A 17,919-nucleotide genomic window follows, 5' to 3' on the forward strand; every position below is an offset into this window, starting at 1 on the left:
CACTTTGGGAGGCTGAGGCGGGCGTATCACGAGGTCAAGAGTTCAAGACCAGCATGACCAACATGGTGAAACCCCATCTCTACTAAGAATACAAAAACATTAGCTAGGCATGGTGGCACGTGCCTGTAATCCCAGCTACTCGGGAGGCTGAGGCAGGGGAATCGCTTGAACCCAGGAGGCGGAGGTTGCAGTGAGCGGAGATAGTAACACTGCACTCCAGCCTGGGTGACAGAGCAAGACTCCATCTCAAAAAGAAAATTATCTGGGCATGGTAGTGCATGCCTGTGTTTCCAGCTACTAGGGAGGCTAAGATGGGAAGACTGCTTTAGCTCTGGAGGTCGAGGGTGCGGTGAGCTATGATTGCGTCACTGCACTCCAGCCGGAAGACAGAGCAAGACCTATCTCTCTCTGTCAGACACACACACAGCCACCTCCCAATGTAGACCAGAGAATGGTGTGACAGGCTCCAAGCTGGGCATGCTAACACACAGGTCCCTGCATCCCTCAACACAGGTGCAGCTCTCGGGTGTCCGGGGCATGTCTGCCCAGACAGCATTTCCTCTCAAGAAGTCTTGTGACCACAGTCATCTTTGTGAGTCATTCAGGAAAATCCTGGTCCCCACTGTCAGCCACCACCTGAGTCCTTCCATCCTGCCAGGTCATTTCTGCACGAGAGCACTCCTCACATAGAGCCAGAGATGCATGTGAGCCCTGGGGGTACCCACGGGGAGGGAGCTACAGTTACTGCGGGTCAGCTTCCTGGCACCCTCTGGCACTCACCAGCCCATCCATGCCCCAAAAAGGAGACTCTCCCAAATTGAGGTCCCTCTCTGTTCTTTGGGCCCTGACACAGTCTGTCCCCCTCTTCTGTTAATTATGGTCATGACAGCAGCCAACAGGTGCCATGTCTGCATCCTCCAAGCCACACATGGATCGCAGGTGCCACTGCTGTGTTTCAGGTGGGGAAACTGAGGCTTGGGATATTATGTGACTTGCCCATGGTGACACAGCTGGGGGGCAGTGGGGCCTGGTTTCAAAGCCATGCCTCACATTGGAACCCCAGCTGCTTAGCTCCTGAAGCAGAGGTGTTCCAATGGGGCACAGAGGGTGGGACGTCTCCTCTCCCAAAGCACGCATGTTCCTGCCCTGCTGTTTTGTTTTGTTTTGTTTTTTTTTTGAGACAGTTTCACTCTCGTTGCTCAGGCTGAAGTGCAATCTCGGCTCACTGCAACCTCCGCCTCCCAGGTTAAAGCAATTCTCCTGCCTCAGCCTCCCAAATAGCTGGGACTACAGGTGTGCACCACCACACCCAGCTAATTTTGTATTTTTAGTAGAGACGGGGTTTCTCCACGTTTGTCAGGAAAATCGCTTGAACCTGGAAGGCAAGAGGTTGCAGGCTGGTCTCCAACTCCAGACCTCAGGTGATCCGCCCTTCTCAGCTGGGATCCCAAAGTGCTGGGATTACAGGCGTGAGCCACTGCACCTGGCCCCTGCCTGCTCTGAATACCGTGGGGTAAACTTCTCAGTGGCTTCTCCTCTTGTCTCTCTTTTTTTGTCCAAAGACTAGAAAAGGCACATCCATGTCCTGCCCCCACCCACCCCCCTGGGAAGGGTCTGCCACTCTAAGCAACAGGGACCACCAGGTTGCCCCAGTAACCAGGTATCCAAGGTCAGGCTGCCCTAAAACGCACAGCTCCGGGCCCTCCTTCTCCCCCATCTGATCACACAAATGCCCAGCCTTCGGGCAAGAAACCACTCTAATTCTCGCTATTCTGAATGCGCTTTGCAAAAACCTCCCAGCAGCTGCATCGAGCTATTCATTAGCTGACAGCCCAGACCTCAGGCAGCCCCACGCAGAACGAGACCAACGGGTTCGGGGTTTCATACCTCTCAGAAGGTTTCCATTCGCTAGGAGGGAAATGAGGGCTTAGACCACAGGGGCAGTGGCCTCCGGGCCAAGCGCTTGGCTTCCTGTATCTCCCCTCACCTGCGAACCCGACTCCTCTCCCAAGTGTTTCCCTCCCGTGATGGGGGCAGAAAGGACCCACTTCACTGCTCTCCCCGGCCCTGGTGGCCTTTGTAAAGTTTGCCGTTTCGACTTCACCCCTCCCTTGCTTTTCTGGTTTTGAGACCTGTCTTACTTTCCTGCAGGGGTAATATCCAACGCCTTCTTTCTCAATCAACTGGGTGAGGGAGCCTTCTCCCTCCCCAGCACACACAAAGGCTGCGGGGAGCCCTGGGCGCAATGAGATTCTCTGCGCCCTGGAGGCTCCCCGGGGACGTCCCGCACCCACCTGGCTCGCCCCAGCCCAGAAATGCCTTCTTTCGGGGCGCCTGGCCCCGGATTCGCGTCCTGGCCCCAGTTTGATCCCATCGGGAAGCGCGCAGGTCGCCCTGGCCTGGGGGCCGATGGCGGGGAGGGGGCGCGTGCCCCTTCCCTAGCCCCTCCTTCCCTCTGCGGGACCGGCCCGGGCTGTGCCGACCCGGCGCGGCGCTGGAGCAAATCCTCCCTGGCGCCGGGCTCCCCTGCTTTGGCCAAGTGCGCCCTTCGCGTCTCCGCGGTCCCTGCGCGCTCTTAGCCGCCGCCGCCTGGGCGTCTTCGGGGCTTGAGCACGGAACCTGGAGCTGCCCCTGCCCACCTGCCCAGGCACTGGGGTCCCTCCCGGCCCCGCGCCCCGGAGTCCTCCCTGCGCGCCCCTACCTCGCAGTCCCGCGCCCTCGGGAGCCGGCAAACGCCTCGTCGGGCACCGCGCCCCGGGCAGCAGCGTGGGCAGCTCGGGCTGCTGGGCCGAAGGATCGAGAGGTCCCGGTGACGTCAGCGCGCGGGGCAGGGACTGGGGCCGGTGAGGGACTGCGGGCGGAACCGGAGGGCCACACCCCTCTCGGGCTCACCGTCCTGCCCCACGCCCTCCAGCTGCCCGCAGTGGAGCTCACGTGGGACACGCCAGCCTCTTAGAAACACCCAGGCAGGGGCCTCAGACCCTAAAGCCAAGCAGGTGAGGGAAGTCAGTCAGCCTGGGTCAGTTAATGACTTCCCAGGTGAGGGGAGTCAACTAGGCTACCAGGTAAGGCCCCAGGTGAGAGGGGTGAACCAGAACAGCTGGTAAGGCCCTGACATCAGGGCTACCCCAGCAATCTGGGGTGTACCCCCGGTGGCCTGCCATCACTCCTCCTGGGCGTCCCCTTCATCTTACACCCCCTACAAGACTGATTCATTTCGGCACTTTTTTTATTTTTTGATAGTGATGGGGTGTCACCATGTCACCATCTCCTGGTCGGGTCTCCATCTCCTGGGCTCAAGCAATCCTCCGGCCTCAGCCTCCCAAAGTGCTGGGATTACAAGCGTGAGCCACCCTGCCCTGGCCCATTTATTCTTTCAAGAAACACTTGCCTCCCAGCACTTTGGGAGGCCGAGGCAGGTGGATCACGAGGTCAAGAGATCGAGACCATCCTGGTCAACATGGTGAAACCCCGTCTCTACCAAAAATACAAAAAATTAGCTGGGCATGGTGGCGCGTGCCTGTAATCCCAGCTACTCAGGAGGCTGAGGCAGGAGAATTGCCTGAACCCAGGAGGCGGAGGTTGCGGTGAGCTGAGATCGCACCATTGCACTCCAGCCTGGGTAACAAGAGCGAAACTCCGACTCAAAAAAAAAAGAAACACTTGCCAACACCAGCTCTGTGCCAGGACTGGGAGACAGGGCAGGGCTGGGGTCTGGGCTGGGCAGGGGCTGGAGTGGCCGGGGTCTCCTCCCACTCACACAGCAAACCCACTCCAGTTGCGCCCTGAGTTAAGACGCTGGGAGTGGCTTTCCTGACTAGGGCATAGCTCTGCGCTTTGCCTCAGGGCCCCTCACCTCCTGGACACCGCAGGGACCCCATTGGTGGTGGCACTGAGGGAGAGAGGGTAAGTCCTGGAATGGCCTCTCCCTCACCCCGTCACCCATGGGGCCTTAGCACAGCTGGGGAGGGGACCCCGGGGACAGTCCTGGCACGAGTTCCTGCGGGACATGCCCTGAGTGACAGGAGTGTTCCTTCTGGGCTCAGGGCACCTCCCAGGGTCCTCAGAGCCTCCAGAGGGTCCAGGCCTCCCCCAAGCCCAGGCCACAGCAGGCCTGGTGCCCCTGGTCCCTCCCTCCCTTTGGGGCTGCAAATGCCATAAGCCCGACTCAGCGGAAAGGCTAGTGGCTCCATTCTCCGGCACTCTGCCCTGGGGTCTCTTCCCTGATGCTTATTTTAAGATACGCTTGCCAGCACCAGCTCTGTGCCAGGACTGGAAGAGAGGGCAGGGCTGGGATCTTGGCTGGGGCAGGGCCTGGGGTCGTCGGGGTCTCCTCCCACCCACACAGCAAAACCAGATGTGCCCTGAGTTAAGAAACACTTGCTGGCAAGTGTTAAGAATAGATGGGCCAGGGCAGGGTGGCTCACGCCTGTAATCCCAGCACTTTGGGAGGCTGAAGCGGGAGGAGTGCTTGAGCCTAGGAGATGGAGTATGAGCTGGCATATCCACAGCCCAGTTGGGTCCTGTGCCCATGTCCGCCACATCCCAGCAGGAGGCACTTAGCGGAAGAAGAATCACCACCCCTCCACCGTCATCGGGAGGTGGGCTAGCTGTGCAGTTGCTGAGGGGCAGCCCGGTGTCTTGGACCCTGGTGTCCAAGACAGATAGTCACTAACTCAGACAGAACTGGTCCCAGCTCTGCACCGGGCCCCAGGTTAGGAACAAGGAGACCAAGTGAGCCCATGAAGGACCCCACACCATCCCCAAGGCCACCTGGGTGGTCAGGAGGAACCCAAGGGGGACTCTACCCTCAGCCCCTCTAGCTGGGGTGGGGCTGTCTCCCAGCAGAGCTTCCTTAACCTGCTCCCAGTCCCTGCTGGGCGAGGGATTGGGAGGTGGGAGTCTTCCCTGGGGTCCACCCACCTGCTGCTGCCACCTGATAGGAGGTCTCTGACCAGTCCCACTAGGTAGTCCTGCAAGGGTTGGGCAGGTGGGAGGTGCTGGCCCGAAGGAGGGAGGCCTCCAGCTCCTGGTTCCAGGCACTCACTGCGGCCTCTTGTTACCCCACGGTCAGTGGCCCTGAGGATGGGTGCCCTGCTCTGCCCTGGCCAACTGCGAGTACAGCCCCGACCCTGTGCCAGCCGCCCCCGAGATGGAAAGTGCAGGAGGATGACCAAGCCCAGCCCTGGCCGTGAAGTCCAGCAGGACAGCTCCAGATGGAGCCCAGAGGCCTTTTTCTCAAACTGCCCTTTTACTCTCTGCAAACCCTTCCCTCGGGCTGGCAGGCAGCCACCCACCAGCTCTGCCTCACCGTACAGAAATGCCCCCACGCCCTCAGCAGTGCCCCGCAGATGGCTGAGGGATTCGTCACCATCGTCCCACACCATTGCAGAGGAATTCTTTTAAGCCTTAAGAAATAACAACACTAGGTGTCCAGTGTGCAGAATTTCAAAAATTATGAAAAATAACAAAAAGAAGACCCCATAAGCCAATTGTCAAGAGGTAACCTCTCTTACCCTCTTGTCAGACATCCTTCTGATCATCTTTTCCCCCACATTGAAATATGTATTTTTAAAATTTTCTTTTGAGACAGGGTCTTGCTCTGTTGCCCAAGCTGGAACACAGCGGTGCAGACACGGCTCACTGCAGCCTTGACTTCCTAGGCTCAAGCAACTCTCCTGCCTCAGCCTCCTGAGTAGCTGAGACTACAGGCACACGCCATCACACCTGGATAATTTTGCAACTTTTATATAGAGATGGGATCTCACTGTGTTGCCCAGGCTGTTCTCAAACTCCTGGGCTCAAGCGATCATCCCAGTTCAGCCTCTCAAAATGTTGAGATCAAAGGCATGAGCCACCATGCCCAGCCTAAATACGTATTTTAAGGGATTCACACCACATAATGCATTCTACAGGTGGCCCCAACACTTTACACTCATCAGTGGCCAGAAGTCAGCCCCCACCCCGATGGTCTGTGCTGGATTCCGTGTCATGGCTCTGTCACCTGGTTTGGGACATTTTGGTTTCTCGGTGTCTCACTAGCTTATATCACTGTGATAAACATCTTGTTTCCACAGATCTTTGCACAGGTATGTGGATCCCCCGCAGCTCAGGATAAATTCCTACAAACAGATTCTGGCTCACAAAGCTGCACTTTTGGACATATGTTGCCACGGGGATTTTACAGGTTATTTTCTTTTTTTTTTTTGAGACGAAGTCTCACTCTGTCACCTAGGCTGGAGTGCAATGGTGCGATCTTGGCTCACGGCAACCTCTGCCTCTCAGGTTCAGGCAATTATCCTGCCTCAGCCTCCTGAGTAGCTGGGATTACAGGCATGTGCCACCATGCCCAGCTAATTTTTTTGTATTTTTAGTAGAGACAAGGTTTCACCATGTTGGTCAGGCTGGTCTCAAACTCCTGACCTTGTGATCCACCCACCTCGGCCTCCCAAAGTGCTGGGATTACAGGCGTGAGCCACCACACCAGGCCTTTACAGGTTATTTCTGTTGGGGACAGAGAACCTAGAACCTAATAAAAGATTAATGTTTTTTTTTTTTTTTTTTTTGAGATGGAGTCTAGCTCTGTTGCCCAGGCTGGAGTGAAGTGGTATGATCTTGGCTCACTGCAACCTCCGCATCCCAGGCTCAAGCGATTCTCCTGCCTCAGCCTCCTGAGTAGCTGGGATTACAGGTGCCCACCACCATACCTGGCTAATTTTTGTATTTTTTAGGAAGGACAGGGTTTCACCATGTTGGCCAGGCTGGTCTCAAACTCCTGATCTCAACTGATCTACCCACCTTGGCCTCCCAAATTGCTGTGATTACAGGCATGAGCCACGGAGCCTGGACTAAATGTTTTGTCCTAAAACTACTTATTACAAAGAAGTTGTGGGAGGCCAAGGCAGCTGGATCACCTGAGGTCAGAAGTTCGACACCAGCCTGGCCAACATGGTGAAACCCTATCTCTACTAAAAATGCAAAAGTTAGCCAGGTGTGGTGGCATGTGCCTGTAGTCCCAGCTACTGGGGAGGCTGAGGCAGGAGAATCACTTGAACCTGGGAGGTGGAGGTTGCAGTGAGCTGAGATCACACCACTGCACTCCAGCCTGGGTGACAGAGTGAGACTCCGTCTCAAAAAACAACAACAACAAAGCACAGTTGTGGACTATCCTCCCCACACCCCTTCCTGAATAGTTACAGGGGTGGGATCCACTGGAAAAGAAATTCTGTGTTGAGCCTGGAGTGACCGTTCCTCCTCTGTGTGTTGGGTCAACCTGGGAGATTCGAAGCCCAAATGAACAGGGCCCCTCCTAGATGCCCCAAGATGGGTGGTACTGGGGCCGGTGCCAGGACCCCTGGAACACAGAGGCAGCCTGCTGATGACCTGGCCCCCGCCAGCCAAGGCTTCAGGCAGCCAACACCCTGTCCGCCCAGCCACCCTGCACCCAGGACACACTGGTCTCCACGTCAGCAGACTGCACACCCTTCTCTGGTTGAAGCCACCTCATCAGAGTCTATTCTATAAAGAGGCAGTGATATGGGGACCCCTGTCCTTTCAGTGATGGACAAAGGGGCCCACTCCCACCTTCATCCTCATCACCATCCTCTGACTGGGGCAGACCTGGGGTCAAAAGAGAGCTGTGTGGCCTGGGGAAGCAGCTTCACCCTCCCCTGCCTCAGTTTCACCAGAGTGGGTTAAATAGTGGCTCCCAAAAGATGTGCCCACTTGCACCCTCAGAATGGAACCTTATTTGGAAACCGAGTTTTTGCAGATATAAAGGATGTTAAGAGGAGATCATCCTGGGTCGGGGGGGCCCTAAATCCAATGGCAAGTGACTTTATAAGAGAGAGAAAGAGGCTCCCCATTGGAGAAACAAGACAATGTAAAAAATAATAACAATTTGGTATTTTTTTTTTTTTTTTTTTTTGAGACGGAGTTTCGCTCTTGTTACCCAGGCTGGAGTGCAATGGCGTGATCTCAGCTCACCGCAACCTCCGCCTCCTGGGTTCAGGCAATTCTCCTGCCTCAGCCTCCTGAGTAGCTGGGATTACAGGCACGTGCCACCATGCCCAGCTAATTTTTTGTATTTTTGGTAGAGACGGGGTTTCACCATGTTGACCAGGATGGTCTCGATCTCTTGACCTCGTGATCCACCCGCCTTGGCCTCCCAAAGTGCTGGGATTACAGGCGTGAACCACCGCGCCTGGCAGTTAACAATTTGGTTTTTTTTTTTTGAGACAGAATCTCACTCTTTCACCCAGGCTGGAATGCAGTCACATGATCTCGACTCACTGCAACCTCTGCCTTCCAGGTTCAAGTGATTTTCCTGCCTCAGGCTCCCAAATAGCTGGGATTACAGGCACGTGCCACTACACCCGGCTAATTTTTGTATTTTTAGTAGAGATGGGGTTTCACTGTGTTGGCCAGGCTGGTCTTGAACTCCTGACCTCAAGTGATCCACCCGCCTCAGCCTCCCAAAGTGCTGGGATTACAGGCATGAGCCACTGTACCCAGCCAACAATTTTTTTAAAAGAAAGAAAGAGGCTGGGCGAGGTGGCTCAGGCCTGTCATCTCCAACACTTTGGGAGGCCAAGGTAGGAGGATCACTTGAGCCCAGGAGCTGCAGAACAGCCTGGGCAACATAGTGGGACTCCCGTCTCTACAAAAAATTTTAAAAACAGGTAGAAAGTGGAAGACACAGAGACACAGAAGAAGGTGGAGATGAGAGTGGTGCAGCCACAAGCCAAGGACACCTGGAGCCCCCAGAAGCTCCAGGAAGAGGCAAGAAGGACCCTCCCCTGGAGCCCTCGGGGGAGGTTTGGCCCTGCCCCAGCCTCGACTTTGGACCTCTGCCCTCCAGAACTGACAGTAAATGTGTGCTGTTTGAAGGCATGCCATTGTGGTCATTTGTCACAGCAGCCACAGGAAATTCATCCATATTGGAAAAGAGGAAAATGCTTCGCACAGGTTTTATAAGGATGAGAAGCACTCTCGCAGGGTGCTTGGCACACAGAGTCCTGAGAAATGGCAGCTGCTCACTCGGCAAACTCGAGCCCTTGCATGTGCCGGGCGCTGGGCCGCAGGACAGGGACTTGGCCTCTCTGCAGCTCGGCCCTGCTCCAAAGCCAGCAGGCAAGGGTGTGGGCAGATAGCGCTGTGGGGACAGAGGAGGATGGAGCTGAGGCTGGCTTCACTGCACAGCAAGATGAGCCCGGGTCAAGGGCAGAGATAGGGGTGTGCCAGGTGGAAGGAACCGAGTGAGCAGAGGCCTGCCTGTCAGAATTGGTGCAGGGCTCTGGGCAAAGATGGGTGCAGGAAGTGGGGCAGCGCCAGAGAAGCTGAAGAAGAGAAGAGGCCGCCTCCGGGGACAGGGCTGCTGAGGGCCAGGGGCTGGGGGGTGAAGGGGCTTGGAACACAGCAGGGGAGCCGTGCATGGCCCAAGCAGGGGTTTCCTCGGCCTGGCACTGGGGTCTCCTGGGTGCAGCAGGTGATGTCCAGGTGGGAAGCAAAGGGGTGTGAATTCTGGCCCAGGCAGGGCACACAGGGCCGGACTCCAGCACTGCCTGTGGGACTTGGGGTGTCCTTCCACAGAGCACAGTCGAGGCCTCCTCCCTGACATGGGCTCCCTGCCCATGCCTCAGTTTCCCCGGGCTTTCCTGGAGCTGTCATTGTAGCACTGTAGGAATGCAAAGCAAAGCTAAGGACCCTCCCATCGGCCTGACACCTCCCGGGCAGCCACTCTTCAAGGGACTGTGTGCTGGGGGTCCACCTAGTGTCATCAGTGCTGGACACCAAAGCCCCTGACTGCTGGAGCTACAGTACCCCCCGCACCCTGTCCTGGGGTAGCTGGGGACCATCTCAGACCTGAGGGGAGAACAGGAGCCCCCCCAACACCAGGAGCATCCCACTACAGGGTGGGGGCCGAGCAGGGCAAGTTCCCAGACAGGCTCAGCTGGCCCTGGCCCCGGCCCAGCCTCCCCGTGCCCAGCCTGTGAGGTCGCCCTTTGAGCTTCTGGATTAGTATTCATGTCGGGTCCCCAGCACTGAAAGCCCTTGTTCCCTCCGGAGAACAGCCAGGGTGGCTGGGGCTGGGGGGAACTCAGTGCAAAGTCACAGCCCCAGCACATACACTGGGGCCCTTAGCCCACTCCCCCAGGACCCCTCCCCCACTGTTGGGGCTCCCTGTGGACTCAGCCAAGGCTGGGGGCCGGGGGCCAGGGGCCGGGGGAGGGGCCGTCTGCCCATCTCTCTGTCTCTCTGTGTTTGTATCTCTGTCTATCTGTCTTGGGGCTCTCACTCTCTCAGTCTCTCTCTCTGTCACCATCTCTCTCCTCCTTCCATCCCCATTTCCTACCCTCTTGTGCTGTGTGTGGTCAGGGGCCCTGGGAGAATCCCGACATGTAGCTTCTCCAACAGGGAAAGACACACACGGGCCAGGCACATGGGAGTGAATCTCCGATGGCATCTCCCTGCAACCTCTGTCCCTCTCGGGGTCTGTCTTGACTCTGAGTTGCCTGCAGACCTCCCCACAGCCCTGCAGTGGGACCCTAACAACAAGAATAACAAAGGCTTGGCTGGGTGAGGTGGCTCACACCTGTAATCCCAGCACTTTGGGAGGCTAAGTCAGGTGGATCTCTTGAGCCCAAGAGTTCAAGAGCAGCTTGGGCAATATAGCAAGACCCACCCCCCATCTCTACAAAAAAATTAAAAGAGTATCTGGGCATGGTGGCATGCATCTGTAGCCCCAGCTGTCCGGGAGGCTGAGGTGGGAGGATCACCTGAGCCCGGGGAGGTAAAGGCTGCAGTGAGCCGTGATTGCACCACTGCACTCCAGCCTGGGCAAGAGTGAGACCCTGTCTCAAAAAAAAAAAAAATAAAGAAAGAAAGAAAAAAGAGTAACAGAAGCTGTGTTGATGGTGCCCACGGTCAGGCATGCTCGGGCCAGGCCGACTTGGGGTTTTCAGGCCTGAGTCTCACCTAGTTCAGCCGTGCCCCCTCCAGCCCTGCATCCTCAGCTCTGAAACGGGGTTCTAAGATGGATGGGATTGGCCACGAGGGGGCATCCGCGGGCAGGTACACAAACAATGGGCACTCAGGGTCCTCGAAGGTTTCTGACCTGAAGACTGCGCTGCCTGGTGCCTGTGGGTCAGCACCGTTTTGGCGGATGCAGGGGTCCCAAAGGCCTGGTGTCTGGTGATTTGGCCAGGGTGCTCACCAAGGCCACACCATGGAACTGGGAAACGCCCTCAGAGTCCTCAGACATGCCTGGCCCAAGGCTTGGCCAGTAGGGTTACCAGGGAGGCCCAGCAGCATCCATGGGGGGCGCGCCCTGGGAAGGAGCCCCCAGTGAGTGCATGGGCCTCGCCGGGCAGGCCTGCGAGGTGCATGAGAGGCCCCAGCTCTGTGGCCAGCACGAGGTGGCCGAAACCCCCCGCCCAGCGGCATCGCCGAAGTAGCCAGAGCCAGCCTGCAGCAGCCAAGACCTTCCTGAGCCATCACCTCTGCCTCTCACACCCCCAGAGCTGGGGTCGGGGTGAAAATGAGCAGGGAGCCCCTACTCCTTGGAGGTCTCCAGCAACCCCAGCCGCAGAAGGTAACTTGGGCAACAAGGAACAGCCAGGGGTGCCAAGGACATGCCCTGCCCCCTCTGGAGGCTTCACAGCTTGAAGCTGCTGGGCGTCTGGGCTCCCAGGGGTGCCCGAAGAAGCCCTACAAAAGCCAGGATCTCCAGCGCCTGCTAGGTGCGCTGCACACCCACCCAGCCTGGCAGGGCTCAGGGAGCCTGTGGGGCCGGAGACCCAGGCAGGTGCCCAGAGAGCCAAGCGCCTGTTATGGGAGCTCCAGAAGCAGCCCCCTGGTGAGACAACTCTAGGGGTGCCACAAGCACCCAGACCTTCTCCCTCAGCACCTCCCATCCCAGGAATCCCCATCATCCCAGCCCTACCCTCCTCCTCCAAGTGCCACTGTCACCAAGGAACATCTAATCAACCTCCAAAATAGCTTTCAACTGCCCCCCCAACCCAGGCTGGCTGCAGACTCCTCGGCTTGCAGACACCCCTTTCCAAGCCACTTGCCCCCAAGAGGAAGCCTTTCAAAGACCACATCTCACCAGCGCCAGCTGTCAGCTGCGTCCCCCTGGCTCTGTCTGCCCTGGTCTCACATCCCTAGTTCCTGCCTCCAGGGTCCCTCTGCCTAGAAGGCACCCTGCTGTCCTGGCACCCTGCACCCCTAGCTGGGCCTCCTCCACTCAGATTAAGCCCCAGCCTCCTTCAGGGCCATGGCCCCTCACTGCTTCTCCTGGGCTCCAGACTCTGTCCTTTCCTCCCTGGCTTCCCAGCCCTTGCCTGGGCCATGTCTTCCACCTGAACCACCGGCCTGGATGCCTCTCACCCCACATTTAGGCTTCAGGCCCCACGGCCATCTCTTCCCAGGACCCTCCTGGCACGCACTTTGGCAACTCTTACACATACCTGTTCAGCGTCAGCCTTCGCCCAGGACTGCAGGCTGGGGACGAGGGCAGCAGCCACCTCTGCCAGTCCTGTCAGCACCTGGTGCAATGTCCAGCCCACAGTGGGTGCTCAATCCAGGCAGCTGTGCTGCTGCAGGTCACAGCAACACTCAGACACCCCCCTGCCCACAAACACCCTGCACCGGCCCACGCGGCCATCACACTCAGAGCACACACGCCCCGATGCGGCTGCACTGTTGGTACATGCACAGGCACGCACACACCCACACGCACATGCACACACGTGGCAGCACGCACGCTGGGGAGCCCCGACCTCCCCGCACGCCCTCCTGCAGCCACCTGGCCTCTGTCCCCACGCGTGTCACACACGGCCGGGTGTGCTTGCTCACACCACCGTCCCACGACGTCGCTCCAGCCGGCGCCCGGAGCTCGATCAGGAGAGCTGCTGTTGGCCGCCTCTGCCTGCCAGCGTTTGCCAAGCGGTTTCCATGGCGACATATCTTGGCTCCGACAGGAACCAAGAAGTGTGGGGAAAAGGGTCCCCACGGAGGGGGCGAGGTAGGAGGTCTCTGCGTCTTCAGGCTCCCAGCAGGCATGAGAGGCGCCCACAAGTGCAGACACCCGCCACCCCAAGCCCGGCTTGGCTTGCACCCCAAGAAGGAGGCTCTGGGATGGTCACTCTGGGCTGCCTGGCACAGGAACTGACTTAGGTCACTCAGTCATTCAACAAACTTTTTGGAAGACCCACTCTGTGCTGGCAGCTGGGGCTGTGATGCTGCCCAAGACATGGGCTTGCAGGAGGCTGAGTCCTGAGGCTAAACTGACATCTGGCCACCCCACTGAAGGCCCCATCTAGCAGGTTGGTTTGTGGCTCCCTCAGCCCCAAGGCCCAACCACTCACCTTCTCAAAGGGGGTCTCCCCTCTGTGGTAGATCAATTACAAAAGTGACCCCGATGCCCCACTCCTCCCTGAATCACCATGCCCTTTGCCCTGTGACTGTCCCAACTCTTATCTAGAGGTGGAGTCTACTTCCCCATCCTTCAATCTGAGCTTGTCTTATGACTTGCTGTAGCCAATAAAAGGTGACAGCAGTGACATTGCTGGCTCTAAGCTTAGGCCTCCAGGGACATGCGTGCCTCTGCCTGCTTTCTCTGACTCCTGCTATAGCATGAGAACGAGCTGGGCTGCTTTGCTGGAAGGCAAGAGGGCGTATGGAGCCTGGGTCACCCGAGCGGAGGCCATCCTGGACTAGCTAGCTCCCAGCTGCCCACAGATGCGTGAGTGAGCCCAGCCAGGACATGCCAGGCCCAACACTGAGAGCAGTACTGCCTGGCCAGCCCATAGGCCCTTTAATACTAAGGAAATGTGAAGCCATGCATTCGGGGCTGTTACCCAGCACTAACTGATACACCCTCTCTCTAGGGCTCTGGCCAGCAGCCACCCAACCTCAGTTAGCATAGGCCAGAGGCTCTAAAACTTCCCAGGGTTGCTGAGAACCAGGTCAAGAGGAGAGCTGGATTCCACAGGCTAACAGTGCCCCAGGGCAGCAGGGGCAGAACCTGTGGGAGGGGTTCCCACGTCAAGCCCACGGCAGGAGCTACTAAAGCAGAAGCACGAGTCTCTACTGCCTTTGTTTGCCTCGGTTCTTCCCCCTGTGAAATGGGCCCATCGCCCTTTCCTGCCTCCTGAGGCCATCTGGTAAGGTAGTGTGTGTGGCAGCTGGACACAGACCCACCACGTGCCAGCTTCGGGCTGCAACCTAGGGACGGAAGTCCATCGCTGCCTTCTAGGTCCCCACAACTGAGAAGGCAGTGTCACTAATCCCAGCTTAGACAGGAAACGGGGAGAGGATGGGTGACTTGCCTAAGGCCTGGGACACACAGGAGCAGGTAGGCGTGGTCACAAGCCCCAGCTGGGTCTGAGCTGGTCGTTATCTTCATGTTTTTCTCCCCATAGTCGTCTTTCTGTTAATATTGTACTTCCTGAGCTAACTGCACTTACGAGGTTATGATTGGTGTGTCTGCAGTCTTTTTTTCTTTTTTTTTTTTTTGGATTTTCACTATCTCCTGTAATGGCTATAAGCAATTTTTTTTTTTTTTAAATGAGACAGTCTCACTGTTTCCCAGGCTGGAGTGCAGTGGTGCGATCTTGGCTCACTGCAATCTCTGCCTCGTGGGTTCAAGCGATTCTCCTGCCTCGGCCTCCCCAGTAGCTAGGATTGCAGGCACCCACCATCATGCCAGCTAACTTTTGTATTTTTAGTAGAGACGGGTTCTTACCATGTTGGCCAGGCTGATCTTGAACTCCTGAGCTCAAGACGTCCACCCGCCTCAGCCTCCCAAAGTGCTGGGATTATAAGCATGAGCCACTGCGCTGGGCCCTGCAGTCTCTTTTCATCAGGTACCATGGTTCAGCGTTACTGTCTAGGGGGCAACTGATCTGCAGAGCCCCTCCCTCTCTGAGCTCTCCCACGCCAGAGCCGAGAGCCAGGTTCCCTAGACCCCTGTGGCAGGGCCTTGTATCTGAGTCCAATTTACCTCCAGCACGAGGCCTCGCAGTTAGTTGCCTGCTATCTTGTCAGCTGTTCAGCATTGCTGGAGTGATGGCCTTTAGATACTTCACCCAGCATATTTCATTGTCTTCAGGGAAACAGCTGGTCCAGGCACCCCGCCTGCTGTCACCGGGAAAGGACATGTGCCCAGTGGTGGGGCTGATGTCACTGCTGCATCCCGGTGGGGCAAGCCAGTCCATGGCTGTGCTGCCTGGGAGGTGCCCTTTTGTTAGAGGGCATTTGCCAAAACCAGCAAACTTGGGTTCTCATTCTTTGGCTTTGTGGGGCCAGGGGGCAGAAGTCGGGGCCAGTCCTCCCCAAAGTGGGGACCATTATAGAAAACCCTTCCCATCTTAACCTGAACACCTAAAGGGCTATACTTTTAGGGTAAGAATGAATTGGAATTAGCCCTGCTCCCCCAACAGGAAAGACTGCCTTGGTGCTAAGAGAAGCAAAAAGTTATTGAGAAGTTAGAGCTACTGGTCTTCTCCAACATAGATTTGAGGCCCAGGAATGCAGAGAACTCCAAGCACTAAATGTATTTTTTGTTTTGACATAGGGTCTCTGTCACCCATGCTGGAGCACAGTGGTGTGATCACAGCTCACTGCAGCCTTGAACTCCTGGGCTCAAGCAATCCTTCCACCTCAGCCTCCCAAGTAGCTGGGACTTCAAGTGCATACCACCATGCCCAGCTAATTAAAAAGAAAAAAAGTAGGCCGGGTGCAGCAGCTCATGCCTGTAATCCCAGCACTTTGGGAGGCCATGGCAGGTGGATCAACTGAGGTTAGGGGTTTGAGACCAGCCTGGCCCATAAGGTAAGACCCCGTCTCTACTAAAAATACAAAAATTAGCCAGGTAAGACCCCGTCTCTACTAAAAATACAAAAATTAGCCAGGTGTGGTGGTGCACACCTGTAATCCCAGCTACTGGGGAGGCTGAGGCATGAGAGTCACTTGAACCTGGGAGGCAGAGGTTGCAGTGAGCCGAGATTGCACCACTGCACTCCAGCCTGGGCAACAAGAGTGAAACTCTGTCTCAAAAAAAAAAAGTGTAGAATGGGGTCTTTCTATGTTGTCCAGGCTATTCCCAAACTCCTGGCCTCAAACAATCCTCCTATCTTGGCCTCCCAAAGTGCTGGGATCACAGGCATGAGCCACCATGCCCAGCTCTTTAGGAGGCCAGTATATTTGGTTTGTAGTGGCCTCCAGTGGGTACTGCCCCAACTTAACTCCTCCCTAGTGGACTCCACCTTTATCCTAGGCCTCAAAGAATCTTTCGATCAACATTTTTCAAAGCCAACAAGCAGCCCACTGTTAAAGATGACCACAGGGAAACAAGACATCATGAGTGACCTGCATAGGCCTCAGACATGAGGGCGGTTGTGCACCATGCCAGACACTGGGATGGTTGTGTGCTCTGACCGACACTGGCCAGATGGTCCTGTTGACTTGTTTCCAGGGACCTGGCCTAACTGGGTAGTGTGTGTGGCAGCTGGACACAGACCTACTATGTGCCAGCCCTGGGAGGCAACCTAGGGATAGAGGCCCATCGCTGCCTTCTAGGTCCCCACAACTAAGAAGGTGGTGTCACTAATCCCAGCTTACAGACAGGAAACGGAGGAGAGGATAGGTGACTTGCCCAAGACCCTGGACACTCACAGGAGCAGGTGGGCATGGCCACAAGCCCTGGCTGGGTCTGAGCTGGTCATTATCTTCATGTTTTTCTCCCCATAGTCACCTGTACTTCCTGAGCTAAATGCACTTACCAGGTAATGATTGGTGTGAGTTTCCAGTCTCTTTTTTATTTAATGAGGCAGAGTCTCGCTGTGTTGCCCAGGCTGGGGTGCAGTGGTGCAATCTTGGCTCACTGCAACCTCTGCCTCCTGGGTTCAAGTGATTCCCCAGAATTCTTCATAGCTGGGCAGGGCCACACGGCTAAAATCTAGATGATGGAATGTGCATGATAATGACAGGAGTAACCTCCATTCCTAGCCCATAATAACCTCTCAAAGAAGTTAGTTAAGGGAAGGCTGGGTGTGGTGGTTCATACCTGTAATCCTAGCACTTTGGGAGGCCAAGATCAGCGGATCACCTGAGGTCAGGAGTTTCAGGCCAGCTGGCCAACATGGCAAAACTCCATCTCCACTAAAAAATACAAAAATTAGCCTGGCATGGTGGCGCGCACTTGTAATTCCAGCTACTTGGGAGGCTGAGGCAGGAGAATCACTTGAACCTGGGAGGCAGACGTTGCAGTGAGCTGAGATGCCGAGACAGCACCACTGCACTCCAACCTGGGTGATACAGTGAGACTCTGCCCCCCCACCCCCAAAAAAAAAGGAAACGGGGAAGAGAAGATGAGAGGAGAAAGGAGAGAATATTTGGAAGGATACTGGCTAAGAATTTCCCAGAACTGAAAACCACTGATCCACAGATTCAAGAATTCCAGTGAATTCCAAGCAGAATAAATAAAAAGAAACTCTCACCTACACATAATAGTAAAATTGCAGAAAACCAAGAACAATTCAAAAAAACATCTTAAAAGCAGCCAGAGGAAAAAGAGGTTACTTTGAAAGACCAGATGCTAGACTGCCAGCCAAACTCCTGAACACAGCAACGGAAGTCAGGGGATGCGGGGATGTGCTGAAAACCTTCAATGCAATACAAGATAATAACTGCTTGACTGGATGTGGTGTGGTGGCTCATGCCTGTAATCCCAGCACTTTGGGAGGCCGAGGTGGGTGTATCACTTGAGGCCAGGCTGGAATCAAACTCCTGATCTTATGTGATCCACTTGCCTCGGCCTCCCAAAGTACTGGAATTATAGGTATGAGCCACTGCGCCTGGTCCCCAGGAATAACTTTAACCAAAGAGGTGTACACTGAAACTGTAAGACACTGA

At 56.2% G+C, this 17,919-nt stretch overlaps 1 protein-coding gene across 2 annotated transcripts in view; it reads right to left on the reverse strand.

Moving 5' to 3' along the window:
• AMZ1 (archaelysin family metallopeptidase 1) overlaps positions 1-12,855 on the reverse strand; it is a 39,568-nt gene extending 26,713 nt beyond the window's left edge. The window contains exon 1 of one of the 2 annotated variants that reach the window (XM_012455595.2): positions 12,809-12,855. The gene's annotated coding sequence lies outside the window, so the exon portion shown is untranslated. Of the gene's footprint in view, positions 1-12,470; positions 12,784-12,808 lie in introns of those variants that run through there. The other variant, XM_012455594.3, reaches the window with a different exon arrangement.
• Positions 12,856-17,919: the final 5,064 nt, after the last annotated feature.

The sequence above is a fragment of the Aotus nancymaae genome, unplaced genomic scaffold (assembly GCF_030222135.1).
Source record: "Aotus nancymaae isolate 86718 unplaced genomic scaffold, 86718_ANA_hifiasm-v0.15.2.pri h1tg000015l_0, whole genome shotgun sequence".
NCBI classification, from domain to species: Eukaryota; Metazoa; Chordata; class Mammalia; order Primates; family Aotidae; genus Aotus; species Aotus nancymaae.